General features: G+C 41.0%; 1 protein-coding gene across 1 annotated transcript in view; it reads left to right on the plus strand.

Moving 5' to 3' along the window:
• The window catches only part of LOC145997452 (tyrosine-protein phosphatase non-receptor type 13-like), a 460227-nt gene that overhangs the window by 374759 nt on the left and 58409 nt on the right, over positions 1-27059 (plus strand). The window lies entirely within an intron of this gene.

Below are 27059 nucleotides of genomic sequence, written 5' to 3' on the forward strand. Positions count from 1 at the left end.
AGAGTAAAATACTTGACCTCGCCAGGAGTCTAACCCGGTGACGAGATCATGAATTCAGCAGTCAACACGTCAGGCCACTAAGATGGCAAGCAAGAAAGCAACTTTACGGCAAGAGCGCTTTAACTTAGCAACATGCCAAAGTAATATAATGGAAATTTAAATTACTAAATCTGCATCACATTTGCAAATTTTTAATAAAAATGAACTCGCTTCCCCGATGGCGCAGTGGTAGCGTCCTTGCCTTGTAATCCAGGTGTTCCCGGGTTCGCTTCCCGATGGAGGCACATAGTAGTTCGGATCCTACTTAAAATTGTAGGTCCAGTCCCGATTAGCTCTAATGTGCATAAAGTGGACTTAAAACGCCAATTCAATCATTCAATAAATCGATTCCCGAAGGAAGCACCCTCAACAGTTGTTCGGTCTGTGTGTACGTAGTTGAATCCGAACTAATATGTGCCTTCACCAGGCATCGAACCCGAAACCCCATGATTACAAGGCGACTGCGTTACTACTAAGCCACCGGTAAGGCCCGCACAGTGATTCGGGTCTCACTTTAAACTCTAGGTATAGTCTTGTATAGAGTGGGCTTAATAAAATTGAATTCAATTTTGAGTTGTAGTGATGCTAATTTTTTTATTTCATCTCTCCTATCCTTATCTCAGTTGTCGTTGATTAAAATCTAATTAATTCTAACCACAGACTGGCCGTGTTACCATGTTAATGAAGCTCATATGCATCTCAGCTTTGCTGAACGACCCTGAAGGGATGTCATACGCAGATGACATCCGCATCGCAACTGACTTGATGTATGTCTTCGAAATGAAAGTGGTGCAGCTTAACGGACACGGGGTTGGACGTTCCAGTGACCAACGTGTGATGCTTTTGTAGCAGTGTCACGGTGCAGGCCGTCAGGGAGGGTTGGGTTTTGAAATATTTAATAGGATTGTCAACTACAAGTGTGCTATGCTGAAGCGTGGCTCCCCGCAGCTTTGTCGTTTGTTGTTCGCGACCTGCGACTTTTCTTTTACGTTTGGAAAGGTGTCCAATAAAATTTCAGCCGAGTTTCCTCCGACTAACCGGTTCAGGTGAAGTTTCGCCCGTCGTTTGAGCATTCCTTTCTTTCGCCAAACTTCAGATTATTGGTGCATGATGGAAAAGTACGAGGGGGGAGTGAAAAGGTTTGAGCCTCACATGGAAGGAGTGATGCTAGGTAGTTAAAATTTTGTGCAAACGTTTATGAAATTCACATGTTTTCTTCTATTTTTTTTGTCAGGTTGAAAATGAATGAAGTGTCAGAGAAGAGAGTGGCCCATAGGGCCGTGATTCGGTACCTCTGTCGGAAAGGCCTCACTGCGCAGTCTGCTTTGGTCGAGTGTGGCTTCACCACACTTCCCCATCCACCTTATTCCCCCGACCTGGCCCGTTCGATTTTCATATTTTCCCTGCTATGAAGAATTCACTTCGAGGACGTCACTTCCACACGGACGAAGGCGGTCATTCAGTGGTGTGAGCAGAGATGTCCAACCTCCGGAGGCCCGGCCTCGAGGACCATTGCGAGGCTGAGGCCGGGCCTCGCGAGGCCGAAGTCAAATGGCCACCTGTGGGTGTGAGACTCTGGACAAATCATTCTACCAGATGACTGAAAACAAATTGCAGCACAGAATGCATAAGTGCATTGATCTGGGGGGTGATTATAGAGATTATGTGATTATGTAGAGAAATCATAATGAGAAACTGTAGCTCAAACATCCCTTCCCTGTGAGACTCAAAACTTTTCACTCTCCCCTTGTACAGTCTCGCACACTGCCGGCTTGTAACGATTCCATTGAAAGTCAGTGCATTCATTACAAGCCGGCAGTGTCCGTGACTGTACATACCAGGTGGCCATAATTAAAGTTTCCTCTTCTCAGAGCCCTCTGGAGCCCTTTCGTAGCATCGGATTGCGGTGAAACTTGGTACCGAGGCTGTGGAGACCATGGGGAAGCGAATGCTGACGAAAAAGAAAGTAGTTCAAATTTTCACCACCAGGTGGAAATGTGGCGTTTTATATTAAAATCCCCAACCCAGCCGTCTTCAGCTCGTTCGAAACAAGGGATTGTGGTGAAACTTGGTAGAGAGGCTATGGAGACCATGTAGAAGCGAATGCTGATGGTAAAAAGGAGTAGTTCAATTTATCAACAACTGGTGGAAATGTGGCACTGAAATTAATGCACAGTGAACAACATTTTGCTGTTGAATCATTACCACTTGCATCTCCGGACAACACGGTTCACTCTTTGATTTCGTCATTTTTTACATTCGTACTTACCTATTGTGCATTGCGAAACATTCTTTTAGGTGTCATTTTGCTTTTTTCACGAAAATAAGTTCCATTTTTTACATTAACAGTAATTATTGTTCTTGCTTCTTTGGCTTCCGTATCACACAATATGGCGCGCGCCAGGTTGACTAGCGTCGTGGATCAGTGAGTTCACAATGTTTCCAACCTCGTTAACCGAAAAATGCCCACAGACTATTCACGCATAGCCCCAAAAATCATTCACGCATAACCCCACAAACCATTCACGGCAAGGTTAGGTTAGGTTCAGTTAGGTAAGGAAACAGTTAAAATTTCGGGTCAGGAATGTATTGTATATTTCGTTTCACCATCTTCTGGCGAAACAAAGGCGTAATTGGAAACACTGACAGGAGGTTACGTCATCCACGTAGAGGAAGCTAACAAAAGCAACGGCAATTCTGCGTCGCACATATATTTCTCTTCAAAAATACATGGAATTATCGGTCGAACAGATTCAACGATGACAGAAAATACCTCCACGAACTTTTGGAATGCTACAGAAACTCATTTCCATAAGTAGTTTCTCCTGTAAAATTTAAGAAATGCCTTGTTCGGAGATGCAGGTGTTACCGTTGAATCATTAATCATTCTGTTTACACCTCCAAAGGGTTAATTCATGTTGATTGCGCGCATATTGGACACTGCTGTACTGGCACAAACTAAAAGTCAGGTTTTGTTGTTCAGCGCCGCATTTCCACCTGGTGATGAAAGTTTGGAAGTAATTGGTGTTCTTTGTAAGGGACCATTCATCATTGTCATTCTACATACTGTACATGGATGTCACATGATCCATATTTCTGTTTCTTGGGCAGTAGACTTACATGTTATGTATTCATAAAACTGTGTGTGTGTGTGTGTTTGTGTGCGTCGTATTGCAGATGATATTATCCAGCTCGGTCCCCAGAAAAAAAAATCATGGTGTGAGCCATAGCTATGAACCTAATAATTGATGTCGCAATACAAGTTTTAGATTCGGAGGTATGGCTAGATTTTTTAACGCATCATTGTCGATTGTTGAAGTTTTGAGTTTATGTAAGCCTTTCCTAGCCTTAATTTTGTCTATTCCATTTTAATTTGGAGACTGGTACTTAACACAGAGCAGAATCACTACTTTAGCATTACAGTTCGGCTGATTGATTAATTTGGTTTATTTTACTTAGCTTTTTTGCCACTTTTGCCAATTCGCGAAGATGAGGATGAGTGATGATATGATGAAATTCATGAAGAGACACAAATGAACGCTTATGCCAAGGTTGTGCGTTGTGCTAACCACTCCACCACGGAGGTCAGCTCCTCAGGTATATATATGTGTGTGTGTGTGTATATATATATATATATATATATATATATATATATATTTATTAGCTTTATTATCATATGCGGTTGGCAATACTGGTGAGGATTTAGGCTATGTCATTTTACTTGTTCGTTGAGGTTTTCTGTTTTCCTCTTCACACTCTTCTTTTTTATTGTCCATTCGATTTTAATCAGAACGTCTGATGATCGTACCTATTTGAAATTGTCTGAGGAGTGTGTGTTTTATATTCGTTTGATACACCTATTTATGCAGTCTGTTAGTGGCACTTACAAGGTCGTCATCCATATTCCATTACTGCTTCTTCTTTTCCAAATTGGCTGAGTTGGATGAATAAATTGTCAGTTGCAACTGTAAGTCTGATCACATCCGACACAAGAGTGATATTTTACGACCGCTCGTAGCATCGAAACGGCATCTCAAAGAGGAAACTGTTATTAAGAGCATTCGTTTCTCGTGAACATTTCTGTCGGTATTCTTCAGCAACATCCTGTATGTTTAGGAAAAAATGGGACGTTGCAGAATTCTGCCCCGATGCCTTCAAAGTTTTTGGTTCGGAAGATCGACATAATATCGTGTGTGAACGGATATGGCGAAATTTCTGAGACTCGAGTTGGCTACCATTATCACCATCTTATCAAGTTAACGCGGACGCGAATGAGAGAAATGGGTCTCTTCAATTGCATCTCTCTCCTCCCGAACGAACCATAACTAATTTTACTACGGGCTCGTAAATGTCGTCTGCGGGTACCCACCTCAAGCGGAAGATATTTATACCCGGCAGGTGGCAAAACCGAATGGCAGGCTTTTATGTTGTTTTTTGGGCATCTTATTTCCGCACCACGTACTTTTCACGCTGCTTGACCGAGGGTGAAAGTGTGTGCCGTAATGTGCTTTTGGCACTGCTTTCTTTCTTTTTCTCATAATCCCTTCTCCTTCCTCTTTTTACTAAGTCAACTTGTTTCTACATCGAAAGGTTGGCACCTAGGTTCCAGCGATATAATATGATGTTACACATTTTAGCGATTTCTCTTGTCCTCTCAAACAACCTCTTCTTCTTCATCAGCTCCCTTCTCCGATACATCTTCTTCGGCTATTTTCTCCGAATCTACCTTTATCTCCAACACACAACTCTTTCTTCTTGTGCCGCCTACTGCGTACGTTCGTCATCAGTTGATTTCTCCAATTGTACCTCCTTCTACCACAACTTCTACTATTCTATCTTTCTCTGCAACAACTGTTTCTTTTTTACTGCTTTTTCCGTTGGTTTCATCTAAAGCCACCCTTTCTTGTTCTTCAGCTGTCTTCTCTGCAACCGCTCTTGCTTCTTGAACTTTGTTTTCGGTTGTATCTTTCTCAATGGCAGCTATTTCTTGTTCTTCAGTTGTCTTCTCCAATTTTTTCTCTGTCAACAAATATGTCTACAAACTGCATTTGCCGAGTTACCTTTCTCTGCGTCCACTGTAGTTTCTTAAAATGTGTTTTTGTTAATCTTTCTTCGTGCTGGTTATATGTTATTCTTCAATTGTCTTCTCCAAATCTTTATTTGCCAACATATCTTTCTACATAAACTTTATTTTCAGATTTTTTTCTGCAACAATTCTGGCTTCTTAAACTGTGTTGTCGATTGTATCTTTCTCTATAGCAGCTATTTCTTGTTCTTCAGGTGGCTCCTACAAATCTTTGACTGCTTATGCCTATAAATCTTTCTTCATAAACGTTATTGTCCGATTTCCCTTTCTCTGTAACAACTCTTTCAGATTAACTTTATTTTTCGGTTGTATCTTCCTTCATAGCAGCCCTATCTTGTTCTTCAGTTGTCTCCTCCGATTATGTCTTCCTTTCCATCAACTCTTTCTTCTTAGACTGACTTTTCCGAGTGTATCTTGATTCAAAGCAGCTATTTCTTGTTCTTTGATTATCTCTTTCGATTCCTTATCTGCACTAAGTTCTTCTACTTACATTGTATTTTCAGATTTACCTATCTCTGCAACAACACGTTCTCTTTAAGCTGTGTTTATCCGTTGTATCTTTCTCCATACTAGCTATTTTAGTTCCTCAATTCTCATTCTGTATTTCTCCAAAGTAGACCTTTTTAGTTCTTAGATTGCCTTCTCCGAGTCTTTCTCTGCAACAAGTCTTTCATCTGAAACCGTCTTTGATAATTGTATGTTTTCCCAAAGCCAACATTTCTTGTTCTTCAGTTATCATCTCCAGATCTTTCTACACAAACTATATTTTCTAATTTTCTTTTCTCTGTTGAACAATCTTGCTTCTCATGCTTTGTTTTTCGGTTGTATCTTTCTCCATAGCAACCCTATCTTGTTCTTAACTTATCTCAGCCCTTTCTTATTCTTCAGCTCTTGTATCCTCAACAACTATAGCTTCTTAAACTGTGTGTTAGATTGGATCTTTCTTCGTAGCAGGTTTTTTTGTTCTTCAGTTGTTTTTAATTCTTTTCCCAGCAAATCTTTTACCTAAACTGTATTTTTCGATTTGCCTTCTTCTTCTGCAACAACTCTTTCTTCCTAAACCGTCTTTCACAATTGTATCTTTCCCCATAGTAGTCATTCATTCTTTTTCAGTTGTCTTCTCCGAGTATATCTGTCCCTGCAACAACTCTTTATCCGTCTTCATCTACATTGTGCCATTGTACGAAGTACAGGAACTTCAAATTTTTACTACATTCTTGGTTTTAGGAAATGGCCTTTATTTTGCGTTAGTCTGCTACCTCATCGTAGCGAATTCGAGTAATGTTACCTTAGTGATTTATGATATTAACTTATTGTTTTTCGTAGTGGCTTTTTTCAACCCGACCATTAGGACTCGGCTACTGTTGTAACGTTCCTAAAGTTGTGATGCAAGCTTTTACCTCACACCGGCAAGAGAAGATCTAAAAGGATTATTTACACTGTCACGAGCAGCGCTGACACTGCGAAAAGATGGGGGGAGAGGAGAGGGGATTGCGAGGGAGAAGGAATTCTTTTCGAGTCGTGGAGGAAAGGGTCACTTTGAGATGGTCCAATGCTACTGGGAGTGGCAACCGATAGCATTCAGCGGGTAGGGTGGGTGGACAGTGAAATGTACGCCCATGACATGGAAAAGGGGTCACTTGGATGCAAGCTGCTGTCTTGTTCGGTTGCATACAAGCAAGGCGTTCTCCTTTTTTTGGTATTATCCCGTTGTTCGATCTATCATTTAAGGCGTCTACTGCGATTGTAGCTTCTATGAAGGCCACTTCGTAATGTCTTATCTTCCATTGTCGTATAACCTCTCCATTGACCTAATACAGGGTCTCTACAAATGAAGTATACAACTTCGGAGTGTAATAAAAATCAAATGGCAATATGTAGGAAATAGTTTGCCATGAGAAAATAGTTGGTAACTGTGGAAGTTTCTTTGTAGACTGCACTAGTTCAAGAGACTGGCGAGTGGCGGCGCTAGTTGTATTAACAGATGCGGTGTATCCACGGTAACAAGCAGTGTGTGTGTGGCTCATGGTTTGCAGAGAAAAAGTCTAACTCCAGTGCTGCGAAATTTCCAAAAATTGTACAACAGTTAGCCGCCAACGTGAAACAGCATTGGTCATTGGTCAGTGCGTCCCCACTGGTCTCGGCAGATCAGAGCTTGAATGTCTAAACATCGTCCGTGCAACCAACAGAGCGCAGATGTAGGTCTACTGGTATGTTGGTATGTATTTTAGAAATATAATTTCTTGGCTCTTTCTTGTAGTTTTACTTCTATTACGCTCCGAAGTTGTATACTTCATTTGTGGACACCCGGTACTGGCGCCTGGATCCACGGTCATTATAATCCTCTTTGGCGCTTGTGTTGTGTGTAGCCCACTTGTCCTTGTGAATATCCTTTCATCTATTACAAATTATCGCCATTGATCTCGGCGATTAGCCAATGGTGGCAGAAAAGCGAAGTAAAATAAAATAAACAATTAAATGAGAACCATCTTTTATGTACGGACTGAAATTCAGGGTGAAACTATCTACCACAAATTGCATGCAACGAAGCCTAGCGTCTTGCTTTAGGCTATTCCACGAACATCCTTTCACCTTAGCATCCAAAGAAGGCACATAGTTGGATAGAAGAGTTGTCGTATTAGATCTTCCCCCACGTTTTCTTTCTCCCTTCTCTCTCTTCAAGTTAACAGTTTGTGTCGTTAAGTAACTGTAAAAGTAACCTTTGATAACTTTACTTCTACTGCTAAAAAGTAACTCTGTCACAGTTACAGCTATTTTTAAAAGTAGCTAGTTACAGGTACATTGATTGATTTGGTGTATGTTACTTCTTTACTAATCACAAAGACATTGGCTTGCGATGACCATTTAGATAGCCGAAGCACTGAATATATAAGTAAACAATAGCAAATCAAGGGGCAAGCTTGCCTTGATAAAAAAAAAACACAGCTGGTAATAGTTCATTTCATTTTCAAGCTGGTCATCAAGTGCAGTTTCTATTCTGTTTTCCCCAAAAGCAGCTATAGCTACAGACGATCGTAGATGGTTAACTTAACAGACAGACCGTGCTCGCCTATTGACTTCATTAAATTTCCAAAATGCATGTACCCAGTTTTGGTCCAAGAAGTATTTCTATCCTTTCCAAGCAACAGACAATACCAGCAAAACACCGCATTTAGCTCAGATCTATCGGCTAACCAGTCACATTTGGTATACATATTACGCTGAAAATGTCTGGTGAATTTACTAGTCTTTGGAACCAAGTTCGGTAGTTCTGGTTTTCGCCGTCCATTTTTAATTATCTCATTTTTTTTTCTGAGAAAGAACGGGCAGAAAACGGCTTGGACAAAAGCTCTTTTATAGTACACATTGTTCTATATTACTAGATACTAACTGGTACCTTCACATATTTTCATATACATTCGGCAAACCAAACCCGTAAACTGAGGAAAACCGAAAACAATACGAGATGAAGCACTCCGATACACTCTCGAACTCCCTGTCCGATTCTAGCTTCGGTTGCAGAAGAAATACAAGCACACGGCCCGTGACCTTGAGGTGCGCGCGCAACTGTCTGCCACTGCTTAACCGATGCGAGAGGAAGATTGCTTCGGCTCAACCTCAGTGCAGCCCTGCAGGGACTGGTATTTGTTCTATTTGTAGCGAAGAAATGTGACGGTTTTATCTAGATATTATTGAATAATCGTGTGATTATAATAACATAATAAATTGTTACGTTATTGCATATTGTATTCCGAAGCAATGCTTCGGTAGCTTACCTTGTATGCACGCCACGGACGAGTGATATGATGAAATTGATGAAGTGACACTCACCCAGGCCGAGATTCGAACCCGGGACCCCTGGCGTCTTGGGGCCCTGTGCTAACCACTCTGCCACGGAGGTCGGCTGGTTACACTTAGAATCCCTGAAGAAATTAACTAGTTACTTCCAAACACTGGATAGCAATCTTTCCATTTCCTTTTGGTTGCAGGCCACAGTTTCCTTTAAGTAGTACAGTCACGGACACTTCTGGGTTGTAATGTTTCCATAGAAATTCAATGGGTTTGTTACAATCCAACAGTGTCCGTGACTGTACAACATAATATATGTTTGCGACTCGTTTTCAAGTTATTAGTCGAAACGACTGAAACATCTACTTCGACTAATTTTCATTTGTCGATTGTTTTAATAATGAACTAATATTAGTCTAACGTCCATCGTTGGGACATTGGTTGCTATTGACGTCTCATAGTTTCTGTATACAGGGTGTTTCCGGGCTGATGATACAAACTTTCAGGGATGATGGAGAAGGGCACATGTATCAATTTGAGATAAGGAAACCTGGTACGGAAACTACTTAGTCGAAAGTTATAAGCTAAAATCGATGTAGTGCCCTTCTCCATCATCCCTGAAAGTTTGTATCATCAGCCCGGAAACACCCTGTATACCACCACCAAATCCCTCACGGTTGTCATCGCAACGCTGTGGTTTATGGTGGAGAAAAGTCTGCATTGCCAGTTGGAGAAGATCGATGTAACGGCTTACGGATAAACTTCAGCATTGTTCTTATTGGCATGATCAATATTATGTACATCACAGATTGACTCAACATATCTGTTTAAGTTTTCTGTCAGACTAAACATTGATTGAATTGTTGTTTTAAGTCCATTTTATGCACAGAGAGGCTAATCGGGACTGGACCTACAGTTTAAAGTTGGATCCGAACCACTATGTACCTCCACCGGGACACCTTGATTACAAGGCGAGAACGCTACCACTGCGCCATCGGGGAGGCCCTCAGACTAAACAGATGGCCAACCTAGCCTAGTATATACGTCATATGGACTATCGTATTTTTAATTGCGTTTACATTACCCTTGTTTTATTAATAGTCTCCATGACTCTCATAACTTTATTGCTTGCTTTTTTTTTGTAATCCCAGGAATTCGCCATGCCGCAAGGTTTCTCGAAACTTCCTCCCGGTTCCTAATTCTTGTTTTAAGCTCTTCCATTCATGTGTGGAACTTCCCCCTCTCTCCGTTTCGCATCCATTTGCATTTTTCACTCGCATCTCTGTAATTTAGCTTACTTTCATCTCTGTTCCATGTTTTCTCATTTCCCAATGAAAAAAAAAATACAATGCTAATTCCCTTTTCACGGTGTATTTTCTGCTTTTTTTTTCGTGCAAGTCAACCTGAAATATATGCATGTTAGTCAAACAAGATGTAGTTTTTAAATTATAATTCTCTCTCTGCGAAAGCAGACACTTTTCATTTACTTATTGCTTTTGCCTCTTGCGTTTCTGCATATTCTCATTTCTCGTTCATCTCTCTGTTGATCTTCTTCAGGTTAAATATCCACGTCCTGTGTTCGAACGTGGACCACAAGTTACAGTGCCTCGTTCTTGAAGCATAACTTGATGAATATAGCTTTAGGTTGTTTTTTTTTAAGAGCATAGTCTCAAGTTGTTTCCTACCTATTGTTGTTTTTTTGGGTTTCCAAATCGGAGTGCGCTATTGTTTTCAAGCAGCACGCTTATTGTCAGCCCCGTAGCTAGATATTTTGACGCCCTAGGCAGGATTATGATTTAGTGTCCCCTTTCCCACACCACCAAGCACCGACATTTTATGTGCGTCCTTCGATATTTTAGTCTTGTTCCATGGCATGTGATATTTACACCATACAAATTTTGAAAGAGGAAATAAGGAAAAAGTCATAAAAAATAATACAGTTATTCGTAGTTTGCATTTCTGATTAAAGAAAAAAAGTGTAGCATATTTAAGAATAGTTTAGTTATGTCTTAGTGTCTGAAGAACATCTTTAAAAACATTATATATATATATATATATATATATATATATATATATATATATATATATATATATATATATATACAGGGTGTTTCTAAAGGTCGTTTACAACGCTTGGGAGGTGATTCCTCACACGAAAACAAGCAAAAAGTCTAAGTTCCATTTTTACGACTGAGGCTTCGTTTCCGAGATAGGAGCCTCGCAAAAGGTGACAAAGTAAACGTCACACCTGACTGGGACGAATACTATAACAGATAGAGAGGCGGTTCCAAGGGAATCATAAAGGAATCGTATGTGCTCAGTCCGGAAGTCACTATGAAAAGTTCACTGCACGCATGCGCAATGGAGTCCTCAAAGGAATTGGGGATTTCCAGCAAGAACAATACATGGAAAGGGTATGTAACGCAGCAAGAAGGACCGTGACAATGAGAAATGCGTTCAAGACAACACATCCCGACCTCAAACATCAAAACATGAGCACCGAACACAAAATCGGAAAAGTTGAGCACGGTTGCATACCCCAGTTACACGCGAGGAATGAACGAATCATGTCATGTGGCATACGAGAGACAGGAGGAGGGAAAGAAAAACACAATATCAGATGATTGAGACAACGTGTATTTTTACACGCGACAACTACGTAATATCCCCCCCCCCCACACACACAACAAACAACAAATGCTACAATGTCTTATGCACAGACAGTGCGTGTCACTGTACACCAACTGAAGATGTCATTTTCACCACACAAAGGGGGTGGGGAGCAATACCAAAAGTGTTCGCACGCGATCATTGTGACGTAAAAGAGACCAGTTTTGGAAGCGCTGCACAGTTAAGTCTGGCTCTCGTAGTCTACGTTTGACCTTCATGACTGCTGTTCCCGCGAGAGGAGCTCGAAGGGTTGGTTCTCTCCGGCAGTCGTCCCAGTCGTGTTGCAGGTGCTGGGATATGATCAACAGTTCGCTCTAGGTTGTCATACGCATTGAAGAGTACTAGTATGTTGCATTGAAAGAAGTTGACGTGGTGGAGTGGGCAAGTCAAGTATCGCAACAATTGGTCTGTGGTGTTCGTACGGTGATACGGCCAATTTGTGCAGTGTGCCAGTGTTAAACAAAATCAATACTCTGCAGTTCCAGCTCCCTATTACACAGATGGCTGCGTATACGACCCAGCAGCTAGCAGACATGCATCTCATGTATGGGGAGGCACGTGGTAATAGCCGTGAGGCAAGGCGTCTTTATGGAGAACGCTTTCCACATAGACGTTTACCGTCTCACACCTTCTTTCAGGTAGTGGACAGTCGACTGCGTGAAACAGGGTCAGTGTTACCAGCGCGGCAAGAAGTTGGAAGACCCCGAAGTGTACGCACACATCAGTTTGCAGAAGATGTGTTAACAGCGGTCGCAGAACATCCTGGCACCAGTACGCGAGTGCTCGCTCGGGCACGAAACAAGTCTCATGTGAATGTTTGGCGAGTGTTGTCAGAGGAAGGAATGCACCCTTTTAAACTGCAGAAAGTACAAGAACTGTTACCTCGTGACTTTCGCCCTCGTATGGAGTTTTGCCAATGGTTGTTGCATCAGCTGGACACAAACCCTCACTTCGGGGCAAACGTATTGTGGACAGATGAAGCCATTTTCACCAGGATGGATGTCTTCAATAGTAGAAACAGTCATGTATGGGACTTTGACAACCCACATGCACTTTTTGTGGCCCATCACCAGCACAGGTTTTCAGTGAATGTGTGGTGCGGGATAGTACATGATCATTTAATTGGACCATACATTCTCCCTGTTCGCCTGAATGGTCGCACGTATCATGCATTTCTTAGTGAGGTTCTGCCTGAACTGTTGGAGACCGTACCTTTGGCACTACGGCAAGAAATGTGGTACCAACACGATGGTGCACCAGCTCATTTCGATTGTAATGTACGACATTTCCTGCATGACGTGTTTCGCAATAGGTTCATTGGTAGGGAAGAGCCTGTGCCTTGGCCACCGAGGTCGCCAGATCTCAACCCTCTCGATTTTTTCTTCTGGGGAGAAATGAAAACCCTCGTATACGACACACCTGTCACATCAGCTGAGGACCTCGTTGCTCGCATCAACGTCGCCGCCGCGACGGTAGCAGATACACCTGGCATGTTTGCTCGTACTCGACAATCCTTGATTCGTCGCTGTCGTCTCTGCGTAGAAGTAAACGGCAGACATTTTGAAAACCGTCTGTGATTATTGCCCTCGGCAAATACCAGTGAGAACACTCTTGGTATTGCTCCCCACACCCTTTGTGTGGTGAAAGTGACATCTTCAGTTGGTGTACAGTGACACGCACTGTCTGTGCATAAGACATTGTAGCATTTGTTGTTTGTTGTGTGTGTGTGTGGGGGGGGGGGGAATATTACGTAGTTGTCGCGTGTAAAAATACACGTTGTCGCAATCATCTGATAATGTGTTTTTCTTTCCCTCCTCCTGTCTCTCGTATGCCATATGACATGATTCGTTCATTCCTCGCGTGTAACTGGGGTATGCAACCGTGCTCAACTTTTCCGATTTTGTGTTCGGTGCTCATGTTTTGATGTTTGAGGTCGGGATGTGTTGTCTTGAACGCATTTCTCATTGTCACGGTCCTTCTTGCTGCGTTACATACCCTTTCCATGTATTGTTCTTGCTGGAAATCCCCAATTCCTTTGAGGACTCCATTGCGCATGCGTGCAGTGAACTTTTCATAGTGACTTCCGGACTGAGCACATACGATTCCTTTATGATTCCCTTGGAACCGCCTCTCTATCTGTTATAGTATTCGTCCCAGTCAGGTGTGACGTTTACTTTGTCACCTTTTGCGAGGCTCCTATCTCGGAAACGAAGCCTCAGTCGTAAAAATGGAACTTAGACTTTTTGCTTGTTTTCGTGTGAGGAATCACCTCCCAAGCGTTGTAAACGACCTTTAGAAACACCCTGTATATATATATATATATATATATATATATATATATATATATATATATATATATATATATATATATAGATAGATAGATAGGGTAAGTCTGTGATAGTGTTAGGCGATTCATCGTCCAGAGGATATATTGCGATATTGAAATAATTTCGTCTAGGCGATATTAATTACATGATATATTGTTACGATATTTTGGCGGTATATATCGTCACGATATTTGGCGATATCGCCGACATCAAATTTCCGATATCGTCCATCCCTAGTCTGTAACTTTGAATTAACCTCAAGTAGAGAAGGATTTTCAATCAAAGTTGAGATGCAGGACGCGGATGAAAAATGTCAGAGGCGTCCAACTGTTTTAAATAACAGTTACAAGAAATCTTAAAAAAAAAACCTCTTTATTTCTTTGTTTCTCAGGTCCTAGGTGGTTAACAAAAATACTCTTGTAAATTTATAGAAACCTGAAAATATGGTTTGGGAGCAAGTGCCCATCAAGTAACACCTGCAAGTATGCGTACATTCATAGAGGGCAAGCAGAAAAAAACACTTTTTACGCCACCAAAATCACAGCAAAGAGCCAATGATCAACTTAACAAAGTTGAAAATGTATCCTCTCCTCTATCATTTTCCAATTCCTCTCCTGAGGCGGTGAAAATTTAAGGATGAAGAACACTCAGACTTCACCTTCTTACCTTACTTCGGTCTATACCTTTTAAATTAACAAGAAACGAGGACATTACTTTTGGCTCTTGTGGCAAATACTATTCCTCCCCGATCACACCCAAGTTTTGAACTCCATCTCTACGCAATATCTGCATTACCCATTATCCTTTGCGTCAGGATTTGCATATTCCGTAGCCTAGGGTTTCCCTCCATCCTTTTGTCATCAACGTCTGAAAGCGTTTGTGAATTTGCATATCTTAGGAACCGCCTCAGAATGCTAACTTGTCCTCGGTCAGTGGGTGTCTCTTGCTCATTTATGGGTTGTGCCTTCGTGATGTTTCTTCTCATCTTTGTGTGCGCTTTATTGTTTTTAGTTGTCGTTCTCTGCTGGAATGTTCTGGGAGTATTTTCCTTTCCATTCCTCTTATGGTTACGGACCGCAGTAATCTAGTTAGGTTTCGGTGCTTCCGATAGCATCACATTTTCACTGGTTGCAATTGACAGTGACCATGATAGCAATCTTTCTTTTTCTTTGTGCATTCCATTTCCTTTTGTTGCAGGCCTCAGTTTCCTTTAAGTAGTACAATATAATACGTATTTATTTTTCTTTGTACATTCCATTTCCTTTTACTTTTGGTTCGAGTCATAGTTTCCTTCAAGCAGTCCAAGATAACAATTTTTATTTTTCTTTGTACATTCCATTCCTTTTACTTTTGGTTCTGAGTCACAGTTTCCTTCAAGCAGTCCAAGATAACAATCTTTCATTTTCTTTGTGTATTTCAATTCCTTTTACCTTTGGTTCTGAGGAACAGTTTCCTTCAAGCAGTCCAAGATAAAAATCTTTCTTTTTCTTTGTACATTCCATTCCTTTTACTTTTGGTTCTGAGCCACAGTTTCCTTCTAGCAGTCCAAGATAACAATCTTTCTTTTTCTTTGTACATTCCATTCCTTTTACTTTTGGTTCTGAGCCACAGTTTCCTTCAAGCAGTCCAAGATGATAATCTTTCTTTTTCTTTGTACATTCCATTCCTTTTACTTTAGGTTCTGAGCCACAGTTTCCTTCTAGCAGTCCAAGATAACAATATTTCTTTTTCTTTGTACATTCCATTCCTTTTACTTTTGGTTCTGAGCCACAGTTTCCTTCTAGCAGTCCAAGATAACAATATTTCTTTTTCTTTGTACATTCCATTCCTTTTACTTTTGGTTCTGAGCCACAGTTTCCTTCAAGCAGTCCAAGATAACAATCTTTCTTTTTCTTTGTGTATTTCAATTCCTTTTACTTTTGGTTCTGAGGAACAGTTTCCTTCAAGCAGTCCAAGATAACAATCTTTCTTTTTCATTGTACATTCCATTCCTTTTACTTTTGGTTCTGAGCCACAGTTTCATTCAAGCAGTCCAAGATGATAATCTTTCTTTTTCTTTGTACATTCCATTCCTTTTACTTTTGGTTCTGAGCCACAGTTTCCTTCAAGCAGTCAAAGATAACAATCTTTATTTTTCTTTGTACATTCCATTTCCTTTTACTTTTGGCTCTGAGCCACAGTTTCCTTCATGCAATCCAAAATGGCAATCTTACTTACTCTTTCTTTGTGTACTTTGTCCTCTGACTTTGTGTATTTATTTTCCCTTCTTTTTTGTTCCATCGCACCATTAAAATATCAGTTCTGTGTCTAGTACATGTATGCATGTATTTGACCCTTCATCCATGTCCCTTACTCATCATTCATCCTCATCGTCGCGATAAGCAGCGTATTAGAGAAGTGACGTTAAATTCGCATAATACAAAACGGGGCCTAACCCTCCACAAAAAAGCTCTGGCAACGCCAACGGTATGTCGACAAGAAGTTGTTCTTGTTGCGAGGATATGCCCGGTATTGCTCTTACCGATGTTCGGCGTTGAAGAAACGTGACGTCACTTCTGTGAATTGATCAGCCCCGAGTCGATGTCGGGAATGCTCACCCACCTGTTACTCCCTGCTCTCCCACGGGACGCTCGGGAGTCGCTATTGCTAAGGGGATTACTTCCGGCTATCCCGGGGAATTCCCTTTCCTTCGCAAACTGGCTACGCCCTGCTTCCAGAGGGATTAGTGGCGTTCGATAACCGCACAAAAGGCGGGCATCCGGACCTCGGAATCGACGCGCTACGTGTAATGGGACGATTTAGGTCCTTCGCTGCGTTTAGTTTTAAAAACAACCCCGCGAGATGCTTGGACCTAATCCGATCTATTCGAGACTGCGCTGCCGGGTAAGATTACCCTGAAGAAGTGTTGCCAACCTGCATGAAGGTAAGGGCCATTATCAGGAGTAGTGAGGAACAAAACGTGGCTAAAAATTTCTTGTATAATTCAGAAATTACTAGAAAGTAACCAACGCCCGGAAGTTTGTGGATCCGCTTTGGGCCTTCCTACAGGTCTATTACCATCAGTTTTTTTAATAATATTGATTCTATACTTATTTATATATGTCATACCCACCGACGTCTTCTTGATGGATTATTCTAACAATATCAAGGGATGAATACAGATTGAGACTCATATCAAGGGATAAATACAAATTATGAGACATATCAAGGGATGAATACAGATTGAGACTCATATCAAGGGATGAATACAGATTATGAGACTCATATCAAGAAATGAATACAGATTATGAGACTCCATATCAAGGGATGAATTCAGATTCAGACTCATATCAAGGGATGAATACAGATTCAGACTCATATCAAGGGATGAATACAGATTATGAGACTCATATCAAGGGATGAATACAGATTATGAGACTCATATCAAGGGATGAATACAGATTATGAGACTCATGTCAAGGTATGAATACAGATTATGAGACTCATGTCAAGGGATGAATACAGATTATGAGACTCATGTCAAGGGATGAATACAGATTATGAGACTCAATAATCTCAATTCCCCTGTTCTTTCATCTCTTTTAGGTCCAAATATCATTCTTAACCTTAGCATACCGTTCAGTACAAGAGACCTTATTACCTGTAGACGAGGGCTCACAGTGATGAATTCAGGGGGTGGCCCGGGGAATATTCCCCCTCCCCAGAAATTAAAAAGTTCCTCCCGAAAATTTCAGCAACCTGGCAGAGCATTCGGACAATAGCTAAGGACTTTTGCAACCATATTCACTTGGGCTTTCTTTCCTTCACTTGTAAGGTAGAACTTGCTTTTTCTGTTGTTTCGGTTCTCTTTATAATTGAAGTATCATTGAAGTCATCGTCGGTTCTGTTAACTACTAAATTAAGAAATATGGTGGACCAGGATAAGCTTGAAGTTTGTGTGAAGGTGTCAACTGAGGGGAGTAGGAACCCACAGAAATTTTCATTGATTACGTCATTCACAGATATGCTGTAGAAAGCCTAGACGCTTTAGTTTGCTGTAAATGTAAATTATTGCATGCTAGAAGCAAGATTTTTGGTGTTGAGACATGAAACTGTCACATGGTCAGACTGATTGTCGGGATTGCATGTTCTTTTATCGTTGATGTTTTAAAATAAGTATATTTGGGGCTCATGCACTTATGAATTTGGCGATAAAGGTAGACCATTTGTTTCAAGATGATGCAAAAATGTTGCTGCAAAAAAAGTAATTGTAAAAATACCTCTACTTACATAAAGAAACGGTTTTACTAGATCTAGTAACATCATCATAAGGTTGGCAACCCTGAGAGTGGGGATGTTAGGTAAGCAGGAAGGGGAGGCAAGTAGGTGGCTAGTCTTCAGCTAAACCTTTTAATGTGAAATGCTCCCAAGGGATATTTACATGGGATTCGAAGGTTTAGTCCAATGTAATTACTACTTCCTGCTGAATAGCAAATCCTTGAGCTTTTTTCAGTCTTATTTTCAACGTATGTCGAGTCGGCGTTTGAATAAGGGGAAAATCCCCTTATCTTTGTTTGTTCCCGTGAAAAAAATAGACCAATCAGCTACTTCTTTTTTTAAGCGTTTTCCCAAGATTCACGCTTCGTATCTCTCCGAAGGGGACGGATCGAGACGATTTCCCAAAGCTAAGTGATTTTTTTCTCTCACGAAACTTTTTTTTGCGGGGGGGGGGGGGGGGGCTAAATGCAGAGCTGGTTTGTCTTCGTTCGGTCTATTTCCACGACCTAATCCCTCTTTTTTATTATTCTTGGGTGTAGGAAGTAAAAAGTGGCGGTAGTGTTGCCCATAGAGAGGCTTCTGGGTTTTGTAAGTAGGAGAATTTCTGAACTGGCTTTGGTTTTTTGAGTGTTTAAGCCCACTTTATGCACAGATAGGCGAATTGGGAATGGGCCTAGAGATTAAATTGGAATTCATAACCTCCACCGGGTACCGAACCTTCAATTCAGTGGCGGCGATTGGGTTCCAAACCTAGGGGTTCAAGGAAAGTTTAATTTCCCTTGGTACATAAGGTTAGCATGTTGCGGGGACAAAAAGTGGGGGGAGGGCAACCGCGCCCCTAATCGCCGCCACTGCTTCGATTGCAAGGCGACGGCGTTAAATTCTGCGCCACCAAGGAGGCAACTTTTGAATTAGTGAAAAATCATTCAAGGATCAGAATATACAGGGTGATTCATAGTTCCCTTCGGGGTATCGAACGTTTATAGTAAAAGAACTATAACGCATACAGAAAAAAAGGTGCATATCAGTACATAAAGAATCTCTCCAAGTTTGGTGCCTGCTTTGCAGGTGCTCGGTATGTGCACCCTTCGTGACGCTGCAGACATCAATCCTGAAATCAAGTTCCTGCCCCACACGTCCCCGTATACCTTCTGGTTAACCTTACTCATTAGCGTGTACCTATTTCTCTTGTATGTAGGTGCTTCTGTTCAATCTTTCGTATGAAATTTTGTGCCGCACCAACCGACTCACATTTAGCGAATTCTAAGACTCAGAACGCTCTGTGTTCACCGGCGCACACCATGTTTGCGTTAAGTGCGCTATACTGTCACCTAGCGGCTAAATCTACAATTATGTGATAGGGTTCTATTATGAGTGCAAACTTGGAGAGCTTCTCTATGTACTGATGTGTACCTTTTGCTGCGTGTGTTATAGTTCTTGTACTATAAACGTTCGAAATCCCGACGGGAAATTTGAATCACCCTCTACTCTCACTAACCCTCCGCAGAGCAACATTCCTTCGAGGGGCCAGAAACTACTGAGTGGCTTTTCATTGGCTGTTCAGCTCATCCAATCGCATCGCCGCCATTTTCTAGTTGTCTAGACCGTAATCTACAAAGCAGCTTCCAAAATTTGGAAACACTGAGAACTGGTAGCAGATTGCAGCTAGAATGCTGGGGTAGTAACAACCACGAAGGCATTGGAAACATCCTCCCATTTCCTTCAGTCTTGTCTTTCACAATTAAAATGCTTTAATAAACGACGGCACTAGAGTCTTGAGTATAGCTACAATTTGCATTATTTTCCCCGGTCTGTCTTTAATATATATTACATTATATTATAGTTGGCAACACTGGTGTCAGAGGCGGCGAAAGTACAAAACTTCGCCTGGGGTCGAAACACCAGCTGCTAATAAGCCGTGTTAACAATTTTAAAAATTATGGTTATTTATTTTTATCACCACGCGACCGTTACCATCAGTTTTAATTGTGCGCGGGACTGATGTCATTGTATTATTATTATTATTATTATTATGTATTGGTTTTAAAAAATTAACCGCATAGCGAGCTACGAAGCCAGGGGTTCCGAGTTTAAATCCCGACCTGGGCATGAGTGTTCGTTGTGAGTGTCCCTTCATCAATTTCATCATATCACTCATCCTCATCTTCGCGATTAGCCAAAAGTGACAGAAAAGCTAAGTAAAATAAACCAAAGGAATCAATCAAAAAATTGACCAGGCTACAGCCCGGTCAGTTCGGTTATGATTAGTATGTTAGCTGGAAACACTGGTATGATAGTTGGAAACACTTACGTAATAGTCGGAAACACTGCCGCCTCGATCAGGGCACATTTGCGATATCGGCAATTCGACACATCACAGCGTTGGTTCTGTGCTTCGGGCTGTAACCACCGCTTTACTTTTGACTACGCGCTCTGAATACAACATCGTCTACATATTAACCCGCATAACTTATGCAAATATGCACATAACGTGGCAATGTATAGACTGCAAACTAATCCCATTTCAGAGCGACTGCCTTTGCTCGCCCATCCCGACAAAGTGGAGGTTTGAATGATGCATGCGGCGGTTGCGGCAGGTCAACGCACGAGCGCACAGTGCCCACCAGCGGGAGCTATAGGACCAAGCTAAAGCAATCAGAACAAATCACCTTCGGCCATTAATAGACATATCATGTGCCACCAAGCCCATAATTCCATTTGTGCTTACTGGAATTGGAAGCGTGACAGTGTTCAATGCAAACAAATGTTTATAACCCTCATATCTGTTGAACATTGTCCTTTCTTAATAATACGAGGTGTGATCAAAAACTTACCGGAAATGTGATAAAACCCGAGTGGATATTGATTACATCGCGAGTGGGTTCATGGTTGGTGGGCGCTGGGAGGGAGGTTCATTTCAAATTATAACAAGAAACAAAAAGCTTATTATTATTATTGTAGTCGATAACCGAATAGAGTTAAATTAATTACGGGCCTCCCAGATGGCGCAGTGGTAGCGTCGTAGCCTTGTAATCAAGGGGTCCCGGGTTCGATTCCCGGTGGAGGCACATAGTGGTTCGGATCTCACTTTATAGACTGTAGATCTAATCCCGATTAGCCTTTCTATGCATAAAGTGGACTTAAAACACTAACTCAATCAATGAATTAAATTAATTATGTGTAGTATGGTGCCCAAATATAATTAAAGTAAAAATGCATTAGACAGAAAACTTAAATGTTAAATGCATGAACGAGATCAGAAATGCATGTTTTCATATGTAATCTCTGGAGCAATCGAACAAAAACAGGTCTTTGCATAAGTAGGACTCGAGAAGGCTCGACCAATGAATGCATGGAGAGGCAAACGCAGCAGTAGAGCTCACTGCTTTACTCTGCCCACTCGCTTTCTCCCCTTCTCTACAATTTTGCGGGGCCTTGATCCACATATTCTTACATGGCATGAATTTTCAAAAAAATATTTTTAAGTAAGAGGTTTAAGAGGTTGCAAAACATAAACTTTATGATTAAAATTTTGCCCTATTGTCAAATATTTTTCTTAAACAAGACGTGTAAAAGTTAATAAAATAAAATAACTTTGTATTTCAGTATATTAAATGTAAGAAATATAAACAATAATGAAAAACATTTTTGTCACATTTTCATTCTGTAGTAGCTCAGTTTGCAATAAAATAATAGTTTATTAACCTTATGCTATTCAGTTTTACGCATGTCACGGTCTGGGCACCCCTACAAAAATTCCTGGTGACACCTTTCATTTTCATATATCACTGTATTGGCAAGATAGAGTAAATTACATCTTAGCATGAAGATAATGACTATGTTCACTTAAGTTTCAATTTCACAGCGTCTTTCACTTCATGATCCATTATTTTAGGCCCCAACACCACAGACAAATCATGGTTAAACGTGTACTACGGGGCTTCGAATGTATTTCGCTCGTTTTGACTGGTCATTCCTTACGCTATCTAACTATGGTGACCACTACAGTTTTAAGTTGAAACTACATTTACTGTATAAATGCCATATAATCCATGGACACCAATTACATATGACAGAATGATATTTCATTGGCCACAGGTGCTTAATCAACTTGACCAATCAGGTTAGTTTCTGTTACAATAAACTAGCATGCGTCAGATCTCTCGGTATACAAAAAGTTATAATTCTATGTTCTGTAGTTTCTGTACAAAAGCATATATCATTTCATCTAATTATTGATTCAAACATGTGACTGGACGCAGACACACAGCCAGAGGAGTGCTCAGGGGGCTGAACCCCCACCCCCACCCCAATCCCACAAATATCTCATTTAAATGGTGGTAATTAATTTTACTTCCTTAGCAGGATTAAACCTTTTGTATAACAAGTTGTAATCTACTGAAGAATTCATCTTCGCAGCTTCTACCCCCCCAACACTTTTTCGCCTTTAGATGACAGCTGCATATGCAGTGATCGCACCGCTACATTTTAAAAGTGGCTTCGCTGCAGCTACAACTACATTTACAAAAAAGTAGCTCGCTACTTTTACGCTACTTCTGCATATATATATATATATATATATATATATATATATATATATATATATATATATATATATATATATATATATATACGAGGGTTGGGGAGTAAGTCATGGCAACCCAGTAATAATTCGACAATCGAAAGATGTATTAAAAATGTGTTATTATACAACCGAAAGAGTATCCCTTATGGACATTTTGTTGGTAGGAATCATGAAAGAAACCCAAGCAACCCTGTGACATACACATGTATTAATGTACAGGTTACAAAAACCATCAGGTGCACAGGTATGTCTCAGGGTCAGGCAGGTTTTTGTAACCTTCGAAAGGTTTGTCATAATCAGACAGGTTTTTGCAACATGTGCACATGTGTATGTCACAGGGTCAGACATGTTTTTGTTACTTGTACATTAATACATGTGTATGTCACAGGGTTGCTTCGGTTTTCTTTCATGATTCCTACCAACAAGATATCCATAAGGGATACTCTTTCAGTTGTATATAACACATTTTTAATACATCCTTCGATTGTCGAATTATTACTGGGTTGCCATGACTTACTCCCCAACCCTCGTGTGTGTGTGTGTTTATATATATATATATATATATATATATATATATATATATATATCAGAGGCGTGGCGTGCATGTAGCCGGTGTTACCGCAGGTAACAGCAAAATGTAAAGAATTAAAAAGTTGTTTCAGTAAAATGACAACATTGTTAAATACGTTAATGAACACCGTTCCCGTCGAGTAGATATTGTCTAGGACATTTTTTCTGCAGCCGACACAAGCGAAGAGGGAGGTCGTTCCGCTACCCTGAAGAGGCAACAAGGGAGAAGAGGGCGCCAATGCAAGGAAAGAGCGGGGAAGGACTTTATGGGGTTATTCATATGCCTCTTAAGGGGCCCTGTTGCCGGTCAGACCTACCGGGGCAGCCAGTGTTGTCACATCGGATTGGCAGAAAAGAGCTAAATCCCTGCTAAAATAGGAATACAATTTCTGACAAGCAACTAGAGGTAGACTGCAATGCCAAGGCTGGATTGAACTACAACTGAGACCAGTTAGGTAATAGACGAAAATATAGTTCCTTGGTGTGATTCGTGATTTGGACAAACCTTGCTCCAAAATACTAAGTTGGCAACAGTAGTACGTACAGCTGGGTTTCCCTTCCACGAAGGAGCGGAGTTCTGGTCTGTCGTCTGCTCAGTGCTCACCATACAAACGTCAAACTGACCCGAGAAGTGTGGTTCTTCTTCTTCCCCTTCGCAGCTCATTTCAAAGAAGCTGGAGACAGATGAAGAATTGACAAGGGTCTACCACTATTCATTGGATTTTTGTGGTAACTGTCTCATGAGTGGTAGTTCTTTCTAGGAGTGTTTGTGGCTAAATCAATGTGCTGATTGCAAAACAAGAACGAAATGAACAAATATCTAGCTCGAAGACATGTTTTCTTTACCGAAAGGGGAGGGGGGGTGTAATAACGTCTAGCAGGCATAATTATCGTACTGATTGATAGCCGGTAACACTTTTTAAAATTCACGCCACGCCACTGATATATATATATATATATATATCTGTGTGTGTGTGTGTGTGTGTGTGCGTGATCAAAAGTATCCGGACACACCGCGAAACGTGTGTTTATCATAGAGGGCGACACAGTACTGCCATCTACCACGTGGAACACATAGTCAGCAAACTCACTAGTCTGCAGACAGTGTGAGACAACAGTATGGGATGGTCTGAGGAACTCACAGGCTTTCAACGTGGTCAGTTGGTTGGGTGTCACTTGTGTATTAAGTCTGTGTGTGAGATTTCCACCCTCCTAAACATCCCTCTGTCCACTGTTTCCGATGTTATAGTGAAGGGATGTGTAAAACCCAAAAGCATGCAGGCCAACCTCCCATGTTGACCTCCAGAGACCATCGAGTGTTGAAGAGGGTCGTACAGCATTATCGTCAATCATCCATCGCCACCATCACACAGGAATTCCGAACTGCATCAGGATCTACTCCAAGCACCATTACTGTTTGGCGGAAGGTGCGGCAACTTGGTTTCCATGGCCGAGCAGCTGCCCGTAAGTCAAACATCACACAGACAAATGCCAAACGCCGCCTCGTGTGGTGCAAGGAGCTTTGAAACTGGACCATAGAACAGTGGAAAACCTTTGTGTGGAGTGATGAATAATGTGGCGATCCGATGGTAGGGTGTGGGTGTGGCGAATGCCTGGTGAACGACATCTAACAGCCTGTATAGTGCCGACAGTGAAATTCGGAGGTGGTCGGGTTACAGTTTAGTTTTGTTTCTCCAGGAGGGGTTTGGCCCTCTTGTTGCTTTACATGGCAATGTCACGGCACAAGCTTACGTTGACATTTTAACAGCTTTCATGCTGCCTACCATCGAAGACCAGTTCGGGGATGACCATTGTGTCTTTCGACACGACCGAGCACCCGTCCATACTGCAGGGCTTGTGGGGGTGTGGTTTGACGACAAAAACGTCCCACTAATGGACTGGTTTGCGCGGAGTCCTGATTTGAATCCCATAGAACATCTCTGAGATGTTTTGGAATGCCGACTTCGTGCTAGAACACACCGATCCACATCAGTACCTCTTCTCATTTTGTCGCTCTGCGAGGAATTGGCTGCCATTCCTCAGGAAACCTTTCGGCACCTGATTGAAAATATGCCTGTGAGAGTGAACGCTGTTATCAAGGCTAGGAGTGGGCCAACACTGTATTGACTGCCAGTGTTTCTGATGGAGGGTTGCCCAAACTTGTACTTTATTTTCAGGTGGGTGTCCGCATACTTCTGATCACACAGAGTGTGTGTATATATATATATATATATATATATATATATATATATAAATTGAAACAACCAAATGGATATTCGAAATAAGCCCCTAGTAGTTGTACTAACTGGGAAATAGATTTATTTATTACCATACGAGCGTAATTCGTTCGATGTTTGCTCTAACTTTGCGAATAGCTGGGGGATGCTTCTTTGGTATAGCTAAATGAGCAACAGGTGGAAGTGATGCTTTATGTAAGTTTCCTGTTGGGAATGCTTCCTTGAAGACACAGTGGAAATTTTGTCACTTTGTAATCAAAGGGGTCCCAGGTTCGATACCTGACGGAGGAACTAGTGGTTCGGATCCAGTCTCGATTAGCGTATCTGTGCATAAAGTGGACTCAAAACAAAAACTAGGGAAAATGCCTAGTTGGGAGGATGTATCCTCCTGCTCCTCCATTCCCCACACTGCTCATCATCATCATTCTTCCTCATTCTCACAATTAGCCAAAAGTGGCAGAAAGCGACTCTAGATAAGATAATAAGAAAATAAACCATTCATCCTTATCGCCATGATTAGCAAAAGTTACAGAAAAGCGACGTAAAGGTAGAAGAAATACATACTCGTACATTTGGAAACTGCATGTTAACTCAAAAAAAATATCGTTTCTGCAGAAAAGTCAATAACTTATACATGCTTTTTACAATATCATAAAATATATTGAGGAAACTAATGTGTAAACTCGAGTGTTCTGAACGTATTGCAATTTTAAAATTCCTGAACAAATATTATGATGAAAATAGTTGTAATTCCAGAAAGTGGATGTCTATCATTCCTGTAACAGTAATATCTTGCTGGTGAGATCCTATATACTGACAATGATCAATTGTTGATTGCTGACACTATTGCTTTGTCATTGTAGTAGAGAATGGATCGCTCGTTTTTGAACTGCAAGATGTGTTTTACACAGTAATTAATGACATGTACCTCTCTCTCACACCCTGGATATCCACAGGATTTGTTCCTGAAGGGGGGGGGGGGGGCAAATGGGGCATTTTTTTCAGGGCGGCCGCAAACGAGGCATGTTTCTCCTCAAAATACGTATCTGTTAGACAGATATATATTAATATATGCCAGTTCAGTTTAGTTATCTAGATATTAGATTTATTTATATTAATGAAATAAATTAGGCAGATATCTATAATCTGCGATACCAAGATATTTATAATCCAGATTATCTATATTTCCATGTAATAGACTGTCTTTATGAACGTTCTGCAAAAGCGTTATTGCCGTTTCTTTATATATATATATATATATATATATATATATATATATATATATATATATATATATATAACGCTATGGTCACATTCAAAATTTTCCTCGAAATGCAGAGAAGAAATATAGCTGTAGCGAAATTTTCGCTACAACTACAAAAATTTTGTAGCTTTGCTACAGCTACAATTTTCAAAATGTAGCGCTGCTACAGCTACTGCTACAAATTTTATATCTAGCTTGAGTAGCACGCTACTTCCGACCACTGCTTATAAGTGAT

Source organism: Lepisma saccharinum, chromosome 13 (assembly GCF_977018435.1).
Source record: "Lepisma saccharinum chromosome 13, izLepSacc3.1, whole genome shotgun sequence".
NCBI classification, from domain to species: domain Eukaryota; kingdom Metazoa; phylum Arthropoda; class Insecta; order Zygentoma; family Lepismatidae; genus Lepisma; species Lepisma saccharinum.